The sequence below is a fragment of the Ambystoma mexicanum genome, chromosome 2p (assembly GCF_040938575.1).
Source record: "Ambystoma mexicanum isolate Mex_15411 chromosome 2p, UKY_AmexF1_1, whole genome shotgun sequence".
NCBI lineage: Eukaryota > Metazoa > Chordata > Amphibia > Caudata > Ambystomatidae > Ambystoma > Ambystoma mexicanum.
This window is the reverse complement of record NC_090923.1, coordinates 1,192,651,842-1,192,668,096: the sequence shown is the minus strand read 5'-3', so window position 1 is coordinate 1,192,668,096 and position 16,255 is coordinate 1,192,651,842.

Here is a 16,255-nt window from a genome sequence, read left to right as displayed (position 1 = left end):
CGTACATATTTTTTGTGTTGCTGGGTGCCACAACGTACTGCGTTAGGTTTTTTCTTTACATGTGGGCTGCGGAGGGGTGGCATACACTTTTTTTTTCATATTTTGGTGCCTGTGCATTACGCGGTCCATTTATTTTTTCCCCAGGGGTTACATTGAGCCTTGCTGGTGCACACTGGTACCTTTGACATCATGTACACTGCAACCTCACTCAAATTGCCCAAGACAATCGATAGCTGCACCTCCCATTGCACCAATCCATCTGTGCCATGACTGGGAGGGAAACTAGTGAGAAGGGAGGCAAAGGTGGCCGGGGTGGCGGAGGCGCCCGAGGTGGCAAAGGTGCCCGAGGTGGCAGAGGTGTGTGAGGTGGCGGAGGTGGCCGGGCCCGTGCAGGGAGAGCCATGCCCCTGACCCAACTGGGTCAGGAAGCTGCAGGGGCAGCTGTAGCAACCACCACCCAGCCTCCAAGTCACCCAGCCATGCCTTTGGTGCTCCCCGCCCCGGTCCATGGTGACACAGGGGTAGATGCTATCCGTGCATCGAAGGAGAAGGGACATGCTGTGCAGCGTCATGACACCGGCACCCAGGGTCCAGATGCAGCAGTGTCACCTGCTGTACACACCCGTCAGGGTCAGGTAGCTGCAGGGGCAGCTGTAGCAACCACCACCCAGCCTCCTGGCCACCCAGCCCTGCCTGTAGTGCTCCCCACCCCGGTCCACGGAGACACAGGGGCAGATGCTATCCATGCAATCGAAGGGGAAGGGACATGCTGTGCAGTGTCATGGCACGGCACCCAGGTACAGCCACCTGCAAGGGCTCCTACAGTTACACCATCAGCGTGTGATGCCACAGCCCAGGCCACCAGTGCCCCAGCCCCTACTGTTGCAAGTGGTCCCAGCCACTCAGGGTCTGCACAGCCTCGCAAGAAGGCAAAGCGTGCAGTAGGCAAACAGGCTCAGTCCCAAGGCACGGCACAGGAGACCTGCACTTCAAGGAAGAGGATCTTTAGTGATGAGGGATCTAGGTCCTCGTGGACTACGTACAGGAACATGAACATGACCTGCTTGTGCGTGCAGGGAGCACACATACGTCTGCCCAGCGTATGGCCCACTGGCAGTGTGTTGCTGATCTTATAAACGCCTTGGGCCATGAGAGGCGCTCAGCTACAGACACAATGAAGCATTGGTATGACCTCCGGTGCCGATCCAAAGGTAAGATGGGTGCCAACTACGCCTCTACTCTGGTAACTGGAGGTGGGTCATCATGAGAGGACGAAGAACTCACTCCACAGGAGGAGATCATAAGTGCTGAAAAGATTGATGTGGAGCAGATACAAGGCGTGGGAGACCTACCAATTTATGAGGGAATGTCTGGTAAGTGGTGATGCGTGTGTGTCCAAGTCATGTGTATGTTGCTTGGATGAAGTGTGTTGGTTGTCCTGCATTTCTGGATGCATTTGCATGACTGCAATGCGTGAACCATGTCATGGTGGACTGAAACGTGCTTGTTGACCTGCAGACTGCATACTCACAATGTGCTGCACACCGTGACAAATCCCATCACCACACCTGCTCACTCCTTCCATGTCACTCTGGCCAGGCTCTCTTGGCCCTCTTCCTGCTCCAACCTGTGAAGGCGGATAGCCTGTGACAATCTTGCACTCCACACTCGCCTTGTCTTCGCACAGCTCTGACGTCTCTGAGAGGTCACCCTGCCAGCTGCACCTCCTCAGAGGGATTCATCCTTTCCTCTCATTCACCCAGAAGCTCCTTGTCTCCAGTGGACTGGTCATACCTATGGTGGGGTACTGCAACAGCCTATATTCAGATTTATGTGCCTCTACTCTCTTCCCTCTGCAACTCACCCTGACCTGGACAGTGCGGAGTGTCCTTTTGTCTGGGTGCCAGGTATTGTGTCTCCCTTGGACTGTGATGATGGCACTGGCTCCCAGTGGCTGTGACTGTTCATTTCCAATTGCTCTGCATTGTCCACAGGGCCTTATGGGTCCGGGTGCTGCAGTTCCTTCAACTCCATCTTCCCAATTTGCTTCCTTCTCATGGTATTTGATCATCCCTTTTCTACTCCCTCAGGGTCAGTTACTTCTCAGAGCAATTAGTTGGTGGTAAATGTCTTTCTTCGACTGGGGCCTCACTCTGCTACGGCCTCCCTGCCTCAATGACACTGGAAGTGAACCTTCTCTGGGTCTGGCAGCTCTTATGATCCTTCCTCATGTGTTCTGCTTTCTCTACCTCCTCGCCCCTGCTGGAGACCTGGATGACTGAGAGAACGCAATAGTCACCTGCCCACACTATGATATCCGACACAGGCCTCTGAGCCACCAGTTGTTCCCATGCACTGCCTCCCTTCCATACTCCACACTCGGTGGCTGTTGACTGTATCCCTGCAATCCTCTAGCAGCTATTGACACCTGATGTCTGCACATACACTTCCACCAGCCCACCGCATTTTCATTGATGATAATGTAGTTGTATTTATTTGGTATGACATTCCCATGTACTGCACTGCCCACTCCCACTTCCAACCCCAGGTCTCACCTTCACCATGCCTATTCACTCGCGTGATGTCAATGTGAGCTGGCCTCATGGGATGGTTGTGTCTGGCTTCACTCTATTCCACCACCCTTGTATCGTTGCACTGTGTGACACTTGTGTGTATTGAATTTGTGACTTACATGTCATGTCATGTCACATCCATTGTACATGGCTCTGGGACAGTAGTCAGCAAGTCCAATCTCATGCAGTATTACAGATCAGGCATGGCTATGGTGTGTGGCATATGTGTTTTTGCATCTGTGATGTTGGTGGATGAACAATGCCAGTCAGGTGTTCATGTGTGTAGCAAGTGCTATGCACCATGCACTACAGGTTGTATTTAGCCCTTCCACACAGGTCCACGGCTGCTTTCATACTACCCTTCACTTGCATTGACACTGCGTAGGTGCGGGAGTTTGTAACATGGCAGGCTGATTTGTTACATGACAACATTGTGATGTCTATGTTTGTGGGCTATGGTATTTACACGGCTCTTCATTTATTTGTCTGTCCATGTTCAGGTGATGAGGCACTGGATGCAGAGGAGGAGGTGGAGGAGGAACAGGATAATGAGCCACGACCAACCACCAGTGGAGGACGTAGTGTGGTAGTCCATGAAGTTCCACTTCTGCTTCAGGCCATCCTAGCCCAGACTCAGTCTGAGTCCGCCTCCGAGGAAGCCTTGGGCTCTGGTGCTGAATAAGATATGGATACCTCTGTGTGTCGCAGGTGAGTGCATCTACTGTGGGTGCTGTTGCATCCCAAACCTCTGGAGGGGGGGAAGACCCCTCACAGGGCCAGTCAGTGTCAGGACGTCTGTCTGTGGTGGTTACGGTTGCAGGGTCATGATCCACATGACCCCTGGTCCTGGGGCAGCAGATCAAGGGAGGGATGCAGTTCTGCAGCCACAGACGGCGTCATCACATCAAGGGCCAGGTATCCTTGGCCTAGGCAGGCGTGGGTCCACCAACGCGGTGGCTGTGTGTTAGCTGGCGATACTGTGTGGGAGCAGTCCATGTATGCTGTTGAACAACAACAGGCTGCCCTACATGAGATGTTGGCTGAAGGCATGGATAGGGTGGCCAATTCCATGATACCCCCAGCAAGATAGGTGAGCACCAGCAGCAGGCATTGCAGTCCACATGCTGCTCACACAGGCTGAACATGGTGGCCATCAACAGGAGTCAACGGGCTGAACTAAGGGATCTGCATGCTTCCTTGGCTGCAGAGGGTCAGGCCAACAGGGAAGCCCTGAGGTCAGAGTATAGGTCCCTCAGGGTTTCACTGACTGCACTTGAGGCATCCAGCAGTTGACGGTCTGAACAGCAGATGCAAATGATGACTCAAACTATCAAGGAGGAACTGTGTGCATACCGTGAGGATCCACTATGCCCCTAGTTTCAATATGGGCTGTGTTGTATCTTACCTGGGGTGGTGTGGTGGGGTTCCGTATTGGCGTCATCATGTAGGTGCTCAGAGGGTAGGCACTGTCCCCTGTAGAGGTGAGATGGGTTGTCTGTGATGTGGTTTTGTCTGTGTTAGACATGCATGCATTTGCAGAGCCATTTGGACTCACCAATGAGCCATGTGTTGCCATGCCTCCCAGCTTCCAGGGCCTTTGTTGGGATGGCATTCTGTATATGAAACTATCATGGGTAGACCCCGGAAAGATGGCATATACAGAGGTGATTTTTGCCTTGGCATCACATACAACCTGCACGTTGATGGAATGCCAGTGCTTGAGATAGATGAGCTCTGTGGCCCTAGGTGGACGTAGGGCCACATGGGTGCCATCGAAATCGATGGCACCAAGCACTTTAGGGAAGTGTGCCACCCCGTAAAAGTCCTGGATCACGGCCCGCCTTTCTGCGGGTGTTCTGGGCATGTATATGTGCCTGCGGACTGAGGAGCGTGCAGTCATGATTGCCAAAACCGGGTGTAGGCAGCATGACTAAGTGGTCTGCGAAATGCCCCAGACAATGGCAGTTTCAAGGGGCTCAGTGCTTCAGAGCACAGGGTGGGTGATTTCAGGTCATCTTCCCTCTCTGTGACCACGTCTAATATAATATGAGGTGGAAACTATACCTGCCATAGACCTAGTCATCAGGCATCCCAAAAAGGCTGGTCCTGGGTAAGAACATGCGTGCCCTGCTATCCTCCTCCCCCTGCGGTGTCCTGCGATCACTGCTGCGAAAAATGGGACATTCATCGTAGCTGTATAGCGCGTTGGTTTTTCGTGTGCCCTTTTTATGCATTGTTTTTAGTGCGCGGTGACGCTTACACCTGCTTTCGCTTGGCCTTTCATGTTTCCGGATTAGCGTGTCTTTTGGGCCTTTGTGAGCATTGCAAGTATTTTACTGTGGTACTTCCCACGTAACGCCCACATTTATGCTTGTTGTTCCCCATTCCACGTGTTCCGCCCCCTTTTCAGGTGACTGCACTAGCCGTTTGTGGTGTCGCAGTGACATGTTGGACCTGCGCGGATTCAGCGCAAGTCTCTGGTAAGCCACGCGCAATGAGTTCCATGCAATGTGTTCCATGAATCGACAAACAGGCGCTTCCGCGCGTTTTGCACGCAGGCACCCATTATTCCATGAATCAGGCCCTTAATCTGCTTGCTACTAAGGACCAAAAGAAAAAATGGAAACAGACTGAAGATGACGTCTGCAGCTTTAACGAGGGCCAACAAGACACATCTGGCCCAAACATTGTCTTCCAGGTTAAAAACACCAATTCCGAATACTGAAGAAGTTATAGAGAAATGTCAGCATTTGTCCTGAGTGATCAACTTCCGGAGGTCACCCGGAAGGTGTCTCTTTGCCTCTATGGACCCATTAGGGTTAAAAGGAGATTATGCTCAGTCCAGGGAGCTTGCTGTAGAGCCTAGCAGGGCACGCTGTGTGCTAACTATGAACTGTTTCTAAACCAGATGGAGGGTCTTCTGAGTTCTTTTCTCCATCTGTTACCTGGAAGAAGTTAAGGGAAAGGATCTTGCTTCTCTCTTTGGATGTACCTGGCCTCCCTTCACTGGCAGAATCTGTAAGGCAGACTGTACCTTCAGTCAGGGTCCATGGTTGAGGTATTTTTCGTGCTTCAAGTGAAGTCAGAGGATCTGCTTGAAATAGGGACTCCATCCCTCTCTTAAAGTCAAGTGGGCTACAGGGATTGGTGTAGGCTGGGCCTGCCTTAGTTTACCAATCCTGGGCTCCCTACCAACCATTTTCTGTATGTTCAAGGTCATAACCAGAGTGCCTTTGCAACAGGACATAATATATAAATATTATATATAAGAATATTATATATATTATATATCTATTATATATTTATAGGAAATATAAGGGGGTCCTACAGGAACAAGGCGTATCCAAGAACCAATATGGCTGAACCCTTCTCTCAACAGATACAGTTCTGGGCTCATTCCCCTGTGAGACTAGGCCCCACCCACCTTCTTGTTTGCTGTGATCAAAGAGTCTCTCTGGTCAATGGTTCTCCCTGTGTGGTTCCTTTTTAAAGTCACAAATCTCCCCTGACGATGCTGAGAGACCAGACTCTCTGGCTTCTGCAAACCACATTCTTGTATCTGATAAATGGGGCCCCCTAGCAGGGGTTGTCTACTGTACAAATGGACTCAGACCTGTCAGTTCCCTGTCATTGATACTGAGGGGCGGGAGCTGGCTTCAGGTTGACACAGTTACATATGAAATGTTTGTTGAGGTTCCTGTCTCCTTTGTTATCCTCTGCAGCCAGGCCCCCTCTTTGAGCTACCCTCTGTTGCTATGTTAATCACTGCCACCAGCTGCAGGGCTATCAAAAGAGCAGGGCGGTTCCAAGGAACACTTGTCAGTTAATCAGGCTGTCCATGTCAGGGGAAGGCCTCCCCACCCTTACTTGAGATGACATTGTGCTCTCCTCTACTGCCATATTCCAATTAAATATGACAGGGGTGGACTATACCTGTAGGCTGTGTCCAGGCGGGAGTACACAGGTCTATGTGTTTCTTGTGGTGTGAGCATAGGAACATGTGTGTGGATTATTCCCACACATTTTCCTGAGGCAAGTCTACCATCATCCATTTACTTAAAAATGTTAAATATCTCAGGGGATCCCATGCCCAACATGTGAATGGTTGAATTCCTCACATGCCCCTCATCCTCAACATGTGATACATCACCCTACTGAGGTTCTGGTTTGTCATCTAGGGGAAAGTACCGGCTTCGACCATCTGCATTTCGATGCTGGGAGCATGGATTGTGCTGTATGTCCATATCTTATCCCTGTAGGTACATGGGGCAGTACAAAAGATTATGGATCTCCCCTTGCATGGCCATTAACCATCTAAGAGGCCAGCGGTCTGTTTGGACTGTGAAGTGAGACCCAAAGATGTAGGGTTTCAGCTTCTTTACAGACCAAACAACTGCCTAAGCCTCTTTTTCTACGATGGCCCAGTTCCTCTTCCTTCTTGTTAATCACCTGCTAATGTAGGTGACAGGTTGCTCCACCCCTTAAGAGTTCAGCTGCGCTAAAGCTTCTCCAGTCCCAATATCAAAGGCGTCTGTCTGGATAATGAGTTCCTGACAAGAGTCGGTCACCTTCAGAGCTGGGGCACGGCACAATCCATCCTTCAAATCCTGAAAGGAGGTTTAACAGGTCGGGGTCCAATTTACCTATCTTGGCATGTTTTCAGAAGTTACAAAGTTCAAGGGCATGGCAATGGTCCCATACCCCTTGATGAATGACCGGTAGTACCGATGACGCCTAGGAAGGCTCTCACATGTGTCTGTGTGGTGGGGATGTCACAATCCTTCACAGACCGCACTTTGGCTTTGATAGGTTGTTTCTTACCCCCACTGACCAAGTGGCCTAGGCAAGTCACTGCGCCCTGCACTATCTGTCACTTTGTGGCCTTGATAGTCAGACCTGCATTCTGCAGAGCCTGAAGCACTTGTTTCAGGTGGGAAATGTGGTCCTCCCAGGTGTGTGTGGCTGAACACAGAAATATCTTCTAAATAGGTGACACTGAAGTATTCCAGGCCAGACAAAACATGGTTAACCATACTCTGAAAAGTGGCAGGGGCATTTGTCAATCCAAAGGGCATAACAGTGAACTGATAAAATCCTTCTGGGGTTGAAAATGTGGACCTCTCTCTTGCTCTGTTTGTCAAGCCGACCTGCCACTACCCTGCTATGAGGTCAAGGGTACTTGTGTACTTGGTAGAGCCACGCATTTCAATGAGCTCATCTGCCTGAGAAATGGAGTTTGCATCTGTCTTCATAACAGAATTTAGCCCCCTCTAGTCCATGCAAAAGCAGACTTCAGTCTACCCATGATTGATCTTTTTACGGACCAGTACCACTGGGCTAGCCCAGGGGCTGTGGCAAGGCTCTATCACTCCTAGGGTAAACATCTTGGAAACTTCCTCCTTGTTGGTGTCCCTTACCTTATGGGACATCCAGTGAATTCTGATTTTTACAGACTTACTGTCTCCAGTGTCCACATCATGGGTGCACCAATCTGTGCAACCCGGGGTCAACGAAAATAGACCAGCAAACTGTCCCAGTAAATGGTGACGGTCTGTCAGTTGCTGTTCTGGCAGGCCTGTGGCAAGGTTGCCACCTTTAACTGACCCATCTGCAGCTTCAGTTTGCAGGAGGTCTGGGAGAAGATTGGTCTCCTCGTCCGTCTCTCCATTTATCACTAACGCCATGACCAAGTCATCCCGACTATAATGGGGTGTTATCCAGTTGACGTGAAAGACCCTGCACATCTCTTTAGGTCCTTTCACGTCAATGAGATAATTTACTTCACTGACTTTTCCAGCACACAGTAAGGTCCAGTCCACTTGTCCTGAAGGGCACTTGGATTGACAGGTTCCATAATCCACACCCACTGGCCTGGAGAATAAACTGTCAGTGCTTCATCATCTCCTGGGTGGTCTTTAGATTCTTTGTTGACTGTTCCATGTACTTTGTCATTCTAGACCAAAGGCCAAGTACAAAGTGCACCACATCTCATATGGGGCAAGGTTTGCCCTCCCATGCCCCTCTCACTAGACTGAGGGGGACTCATACAGGATGTCCAAACAGAAGCTCAAAGGGACTACACCCTACTCTGTTCTATGGCACCTTCCTGTAGGCGAACAGTAGGCATCCTCAGGTGCTCTTCCAAGCCACCTACCATGCCTTTCATGGTCTGGTTGAACCGCTCAGCAGGCCTGTTTGTTTGTGGATGGAAGGATGTGGAGAACCAGTAGGTTAATCCACACTCTTCTCACATAGCCTTCATATAGGCTGATATGAAGTTTGTTCCCCTGTCAGAAATGACTTCCTTGGGAAACCCAAAATGGCCGAATATCCCAATCAGAGCTTTCACAACCATGGGGACTTTGATGTTCCTCTGAGGGAATGCCTCGGGGTATCTAGTGGCATGGTCTACCAACACCAATATTTATCTGTTCCATGAGCTGGTTTTGGGAACCAAAGAAGCCACTATTTCCATGCCTATTCTCTCGAAAGGCCGCCTAACCATGGGTGGTGCAATAAACCATCAGACTTACTTGACAAGTAGGGCAGGACCGGACTAATTCCTTGACTTTTATGCCAGACGGGGGCCAGTAAAAGTGCACAGACAACCGGTCTGATCTCTTAGTCACTCCCAAGTGACCTGCTAAAGGAATTTGGTGAGCCAAATCCAAAAGGAACTTTCTGTGGCATTGGGGAACCACCGACCTTCTGGTGCCCTCACCCCCAGAGCCTTTTGGCTCACTGTACAGGAGTCCATCCTCCCAGTACACTTTGATCAATCCAGGGTCCTGTCCTTAGCCTGCTCCTCCACCTTCATCCACAGACCCGTCAGATTTAGACACTCTTTCTGGACTTTGAAGAAGTCAGTCTGATCTGGGCCCCCAGCAGATGCAAACTCATTCAACTTGGGCAGGCCCTTCAGGTCTGAACTCACATGATCCTTCACCTCGGTTCCAGTGCTGCACCAGGCAACTCTGAAGTCCCCTGCTACCAAAGAAGTGTTCTCGGTGGCTACTGGCCCCTCTCCCGGAGGAGTAGGCAACTCAGCAGTCTGCAAAGCTGGACTAGGGGCTACCAGCCATGCCAGTCCTTCCAACAAGCCCCCTGGAAGCACTTCAGGTCCTAAGGTGCAGAGAACCTTCAATCTGGCAGAATCTTTGGCCTTCAATCTGGTAGCTGCTGTGACTATCTCAGGGTCAGGAAGATAATTACCCAACAGACATTGGACAGGGATTGAGTCTTTCACTGCTACACAACACTGCATCATTGTACCTCACTGGCTGAACTCTACTATCACCAAGTGGCACTTACTCTTTCTATCAAACCCACTAATGCAACAATCAGGCCCATCAATATACTGTCCTGGTTGTACCCAATGCTGTATGACAGCATAGATGCTATTGGCAGTGTCTCTGATCACCAGAGTTTTGTGTCCATTGGTATACACATGTTCTAAGAACAGTTGAGTATTATTGGGAAATGGAAACTCTTCTGGTGATCTGGTACCATTCCCACTTAGTGCTACCAATCCACATTTAGCCACTCCTTGTCCTAGTGGGAAGTCCTCCTCTAGGAGGCTCACAATAATGATGACCTCCTCCTTGATTCCAACATTCACTATGGCTTGCTTGGATAAGCTATTACAAGCAGGATCCCCTTTCCTATGGCCCATCTGCTTACACATGAAACAACCTTTAGGTTGTGAGAACGTTGGTGTCCCAGTGTTAGGGGTTCCTGTGTTCTGCTTTTCGAAGTGCATGGCTGAACTAGAGTAATGGGTTTTCCCGTCATGCTTTTGGGGACCTGACTTCTAAGAGGAGTGGGTTTGGACCTTTGTCCTTCCATCCTTGATAACTTTCTTGTCCGAAGATCTCTCTTCTGGTTTAGGTGTGCTCGACTGAGCATTTTTCTGAACTCGAGTACTGATAAACCTGTCAGAAGCCTTTGCAAGCTCCTTATAGTCTGTAATAAACTTGACCACAATACATTGGTCTGGGCCAGCCTTACATTACTTCAAGATGCACTCACACACAATCAAATTGTACATCCCTTGAAATGTGTCAACTTTGTTAACAGACATGTAGCCATTCATATATTTCAACGACAGGTGTGTGAACGCTTCAGATATCTGCCCACTTCTCTTTCCGAACTCTCTGAAGCTCTTGAGATACTTTTCCAGGCTCTTACAGAACTTCCTGAGAAGGGCTGCCATCATGCTCTCATAAACGCGCCCTTCCCAGGAGTTAACTAAATAATTGCATCAGCACCCTGGGTCGGTTAGCGACTCATTAGGGCTGCAACCCACGGTACCTCCTCCACCTCCTGCAACTATAAAACCAGCTCGAGCATTTCAAACCAACCAAAAATATCCTTCCTCACTTCATAAGCATGCACTAAATCTATGGGTATGGGGCAAAGCGGCTTTACCCAAGCACGTTGGTTTGAGCCACTACTGCTGGCCTAACTAGAGGTGGTTCTGTTGGCCTCCTTTTTTTCTTCAAGTGCCAGCCTGTGCAACTCTATAACGGCCAGGGGACACCTGCCTATCTTGATAATTCAGCTCACCTGGGGAATAATATGTGGTAACAACACGTGAGAAAGTTGGGGGAGAGAGAATCTGAAGAGAGCTGCTACATCTGCTCTCTCATCCCCTATGCCATGAGTACAGTAAGAACCTTAATTTCAAAAGAGATGTCGTGCAAGATGCGAAGTGCCTCAGTCATCTAACAGCATATAGTACTAGAGGACAGTTTCAAGGGAACTGGGTAACCTTGCGATGGAGATCAAGACAGACATTTCCATATCAGAATGATTATATCAAGACAACACAAATGGAAAAGGAGCCTGGATGGACAGATAAGCTGCTGTGTATCCTTCTGCAGGAAAAGACAAGGTGACTGTTGAAGAAATGAAGAGGATGAATTGCTCTGAAATGACAGAAAGGGCTGGAATGCCTGGATGCTGGGAGTGTTCATGGCTGCTAATCTATGGACGAGGAATTATGACCAAAGGATGGGAAGATGGAATGATGTCCTGTGCAGCTCATCTGCTAAGGAAGGAAGCAATGCACAAGGTGCAGAAGGTGAATGATGAGTATCTAAAGTCATGGGCCACGTACTCTAAATTGCTGACATGGGTGGAAGACGAATTAGGCCCAGTGGCTTTAGTCCCATTGGTTAATGCGACACTGTGCTTTCGGAGCAAGGGAAAAAATCGAGTTGGACAGAATAACGTGTTCAGAAACATAATTGACGTTCCAGGAATGAGGAGAGGGGTGGCTGTCTTAATGGGTCAATATTGGGCCTGCAGATTTAGAGCATATATGAAACTGCCCAGGAATTGGGGTGTAGTGTGTTCATTGGTATACGTTCATGTTCCAGCATTGGTGATTCCTCAGAGTGATCTATTTCCAAAAGTGGACAAGCACCTGAGAAAAATAAGATCACTTGAACTCCGGCAGACGAAGAGAGATAATTATTTCTCACAAAAATCACTAAAGGCTTATGAAGACATTCCTGATCAGCACAAGTTGTCCAGGAAGACTGTGATGATGCTGTCATCTATCTTCATGCCTGGAATTCAAACAGCTGTGAATGCCAAATGGCTACAGATCCCCAGGTGGGAGCTGCTGCAAACGATCAATACCACGATAAAAGGATTTAATACCATAAAAGAAGAACTGAGGGCCATAAGGTTGATGACCCTCCAGTACAGGTATGTCCTCGACAGGATTACTGCAATGGATGGAGGAGTTTGCACCAAGTTCGGGACATCATGTTGTACATTCATACCATCTCATGACAGCGAGAAGGGGACTTTGACAGATGCTATATCAATGTTGACAGAACTACACGTAAAAATGGAGGATGAGAGAGAGGCCATTGGAGATGACAGTTGGTTCTCACTCGTGTTTTCATGGATTCCTTATTGGATGGCAAATTTATTCAAGTTCTTTGGAGCAAAATTGGTGATAATAATGTTTGGATTCTGTATTTCAACAAAAGGAAGGAACACAAACAACAATCTGTAAAAAACAGTTGATGTACCCTCAAATAGCGGAATTGCAAAGCAGCCACTTAGCAAATATGGGCTGCATTCTGTGTTCTATGTACTCAATAACAAACAGTGTTACCCAAAAAATATAATTTTTAATATATTATTCTCCTCCAAGCTCAAGTAATACAGGCATTTAAAAACATATACACATCACATAGTTATATACATGTTAAAATCATTCCACCTCACAGTATCGAAAGTCGCCAAATACTTGATCAACAAAAGACAACAATGGCAACTTAAGTATTCTTATTCCCCATTGTATAAACAAGCCCAACTTATATAAGTTTCTGTCCTATGTGTTACAGGTAACTGGACATTCATCAGGGGTAGAAGTAGTCCTGTGCTTCAGGTAGATCTCTCCTATTCACACACCAGATTCCTATATCTAAGGGTACAAAACAAGAACATATTACTACACGGGCATTATGGGTCTGATTAATCAACTGGATTCTGTATCATAAGGATAATAATTGGACAATGCCAGAAAATAGCAAAGAAAGCATTAGGAATGAAGATCATGATTGACGAAAAGGATGAACCAGAAGACAATGTCCTGACCGATAGTGCCATTAGAGATCGTATTAAAGTATGTATTGTGGCACCTGAAGGAACAAAGTTCTGGTATCCAAAGGATCATAAGAATTTTGTGGAACGTTGGGTCTTCTGTACCCCAAGTGGAGAATGCAATTACATGAACTGGAGTGTGGATGAACACAATAAAAATGCAGGCATCCTGAGGGGGGTGACACAGATTTCGATACCCAAGAAACCCTTCTTCATGAGAGGATACAAAGAAGCAGAAAAACTTGAGGAGGTGGTCGAGGACTCCACCAAAGGGGGGAATGTAGAGGAGCAGATGTATACATCCGCAGGAGATGCCGCCCCCCTACATCCTGAGTATTGGAGACATGCGACTGTGCCTTGTTTGACACCAGCAGTCGTATCAATACCGCAGCAAGTTTTTGGAAGGAGATATCCATTGAGACAACCGTATCGAATGTACCTGCAAATTGATGATGGCCTGCAGCAAGAATTCCCTGAAGGAATATTAGAAAGAGCTAATACAATGAACGAATGACGTCATAAGAAAATGTGCACGACGTTTAGAGATACTGAATGAAGATGATGTATGGATCCTAGAGGAGAAAAGACGAAGTAAGGAATCACATGAACTTTAAAGTGTAAAAGAAGAAGATTACACGATAAAAAGTGCTGCAGAAAACACAAGTTTAATGAATGTATAGGCGCTGAAACGCAAGATAGATCAAGTCATCGTAGAGACTAACTATTAGTAGTAAGTAAAAGGCAGGTGAAGCCGTCATTGTATAGGAAATTGACATTGGTATCATGCAATAAATAAACAAAACCCCTAAAAGGGGAATGAAAAGCTGTGTCGTGGCAGAATAACAGGTTGCTGAAGCTGCGTGGCAAGGATGTCTGGCCTGAAGTCAAGATTTCAAAATCAAGGTCAGCAATCTATTCTGAAGAAGAACGAGTGTGCAGAGGATGAATGCTCTCACATTAAGGTGTAAGAAAGAACACAAAAGATGCCAAATTATAATTCATTTAAAGCATTTAAAAGATATAGAAAGAACCAAATAGTGGTCTCTTGTTACGTGAGTCAAGGATGGAAATAGAGTTTGAACTTAGAGTTTGAGATATGATAACGATTGCCCTCACTCCCATGCATACCGAGGACGAGAACACTCTGCAAGGCCAAGTGCAAAGACAATTTCATGGCAGAAGGCATGGGTGATGAGAGATGCTGGGCTAATTGGCTGTTGAGGTAGCTTCATGTTCTATCTCCCCGCACCTGGGTATTGGCTTACGTGCTGCTAAATGAACCGAATGTTCCAAACATGGCACAAGCGTGCCAACCAATTGTATTAGTCAGTATAACGAAGGACCTTATAGCTTAGAAGACCAATGAAACACGGTGTAACTAGTTTGTCTTAAAATGACACGTACGAAGAGGTAGGCATAAATTGTCCACCTGATAAAGGACAGCCAATAACAATCCTAGCTCCTGTATGATTGTATATTTAGATGTCTCCCTTAACCAATCCCGACCCTTGATAGGTTTTTCACTATTGCCACATAGTATGACGTCACTCCGACGCATAATGAAGTATGTAAATTGTATTTTTTGTGGAAATCATTGAGAGACTGAGCTTACGTCCGTTGATGTTCGTTGTAACCTCACAGTTTGAGATAATTGTTAATAAAACAGTAACTTGCAATCTTCTTGGGTGTGGCAGATTATTTGGACTCAGAATGAATCTGGTGTAATCCCATCCAGTAACAGATGCACGTTCCAAGGGCCATAAACTCAGTGATGTGCTTTGGCAATTTGCACTTGGATTACATTTTTGTTTTAGCCTTCTCTGGATTCCCCTTGCAGAAATACACCTGCATAGTCTGCCTAAATAGGCCCAATTTGTCATATTGCAGGTTTCTGAATGCTGGCTAGTCAGAGTCCCAGGGGGCCCTTCAGTTCTGTTGATTTGGGGGCTTTGATTACAACCCACAGAATGTTTAGACTTCTGGCATTGCTCTGGGCAACCCTCTAGACCTTCGTTCTGCACCTGCCAAGCCATCACAGAAGAGGAAAGACCAGATGCAAATCAGTCTTGGTCCCACCACAAAAGGGGCAGTGCAGACCAAACTGCTCGGTTGCATCCCTTCTGCACAAGACTACAAGCATCCCCAGGCATCTTTCAGCCTTGTTAGGCCTCATCAGTGAGGAGTTGCTTGGGTCTCTAGGCCCAGCAGGCACAGGACCCATGTGACCATAGCAAAACGCAAGAGGAGATGGCTGGAAGGTTTAGAATTAATCTTAACCTCTGGCATTGCTCTAGGCAACCTCCAAGCATCTGTTCTTCACCCGCCAAGCCATTACAGAAGAGGAAAGTCTGTATGTAAATCAGGCTTGGCCCCTAACCCAAAAGGGGCAGTCCAGCCCTAACTGCTAGGTCCCATCTAAGACCTCAAGCATCCCCATACATGTTTCAGTCTTGTTGGGCCTCATTAGTGCGGCGTAGCTTGGGTCTCTAGGGCCAGCTGCCAATGGACCCTGATCGGGCATACCCCTCCCACTCGTGGTGACTATGCAAAACACACGAGGTGATGGCTGGAAGGTTTAGAATTCCTCTTAACCTCAGACATTGCTCTGGACAACCCTCCAGGCCATGGTTCTACAGTACTAGACCAGAGGGATAGCACAAGAAGTGGACAAGGGGTGCAGGCACCATACATAACACAACCTTACAAAGGCGTGGCTTTCAGCTGTAGGATTTATTACCTCTCTGAATCCCTCCCGACTAACATCATAGTCTACTGGAGCAAAACGCAAGAGGAGATGGCTGGAAGGTTTAGAATTAATCTTAACCTCTGGCATTGCTCTAGGCAACCTCCAAGTATCTGTTCTTCACCCGCCAAGCCATTACAGAAGAGGAAAGTCTGTATGCAAATCAGGCTTGGCCCCTAACCCAAAAGGGGCAGTCCAGCCCTAAGTGCTAGGTCCCATCCCTTCTGCACAAGACCTCAAGCATCCCCATACATGTTTCAGTCTTGTTGGGCCTCATTAGTGCGGCGTAGCTTGGGTCTCTAGGGCCAGCTGCCAA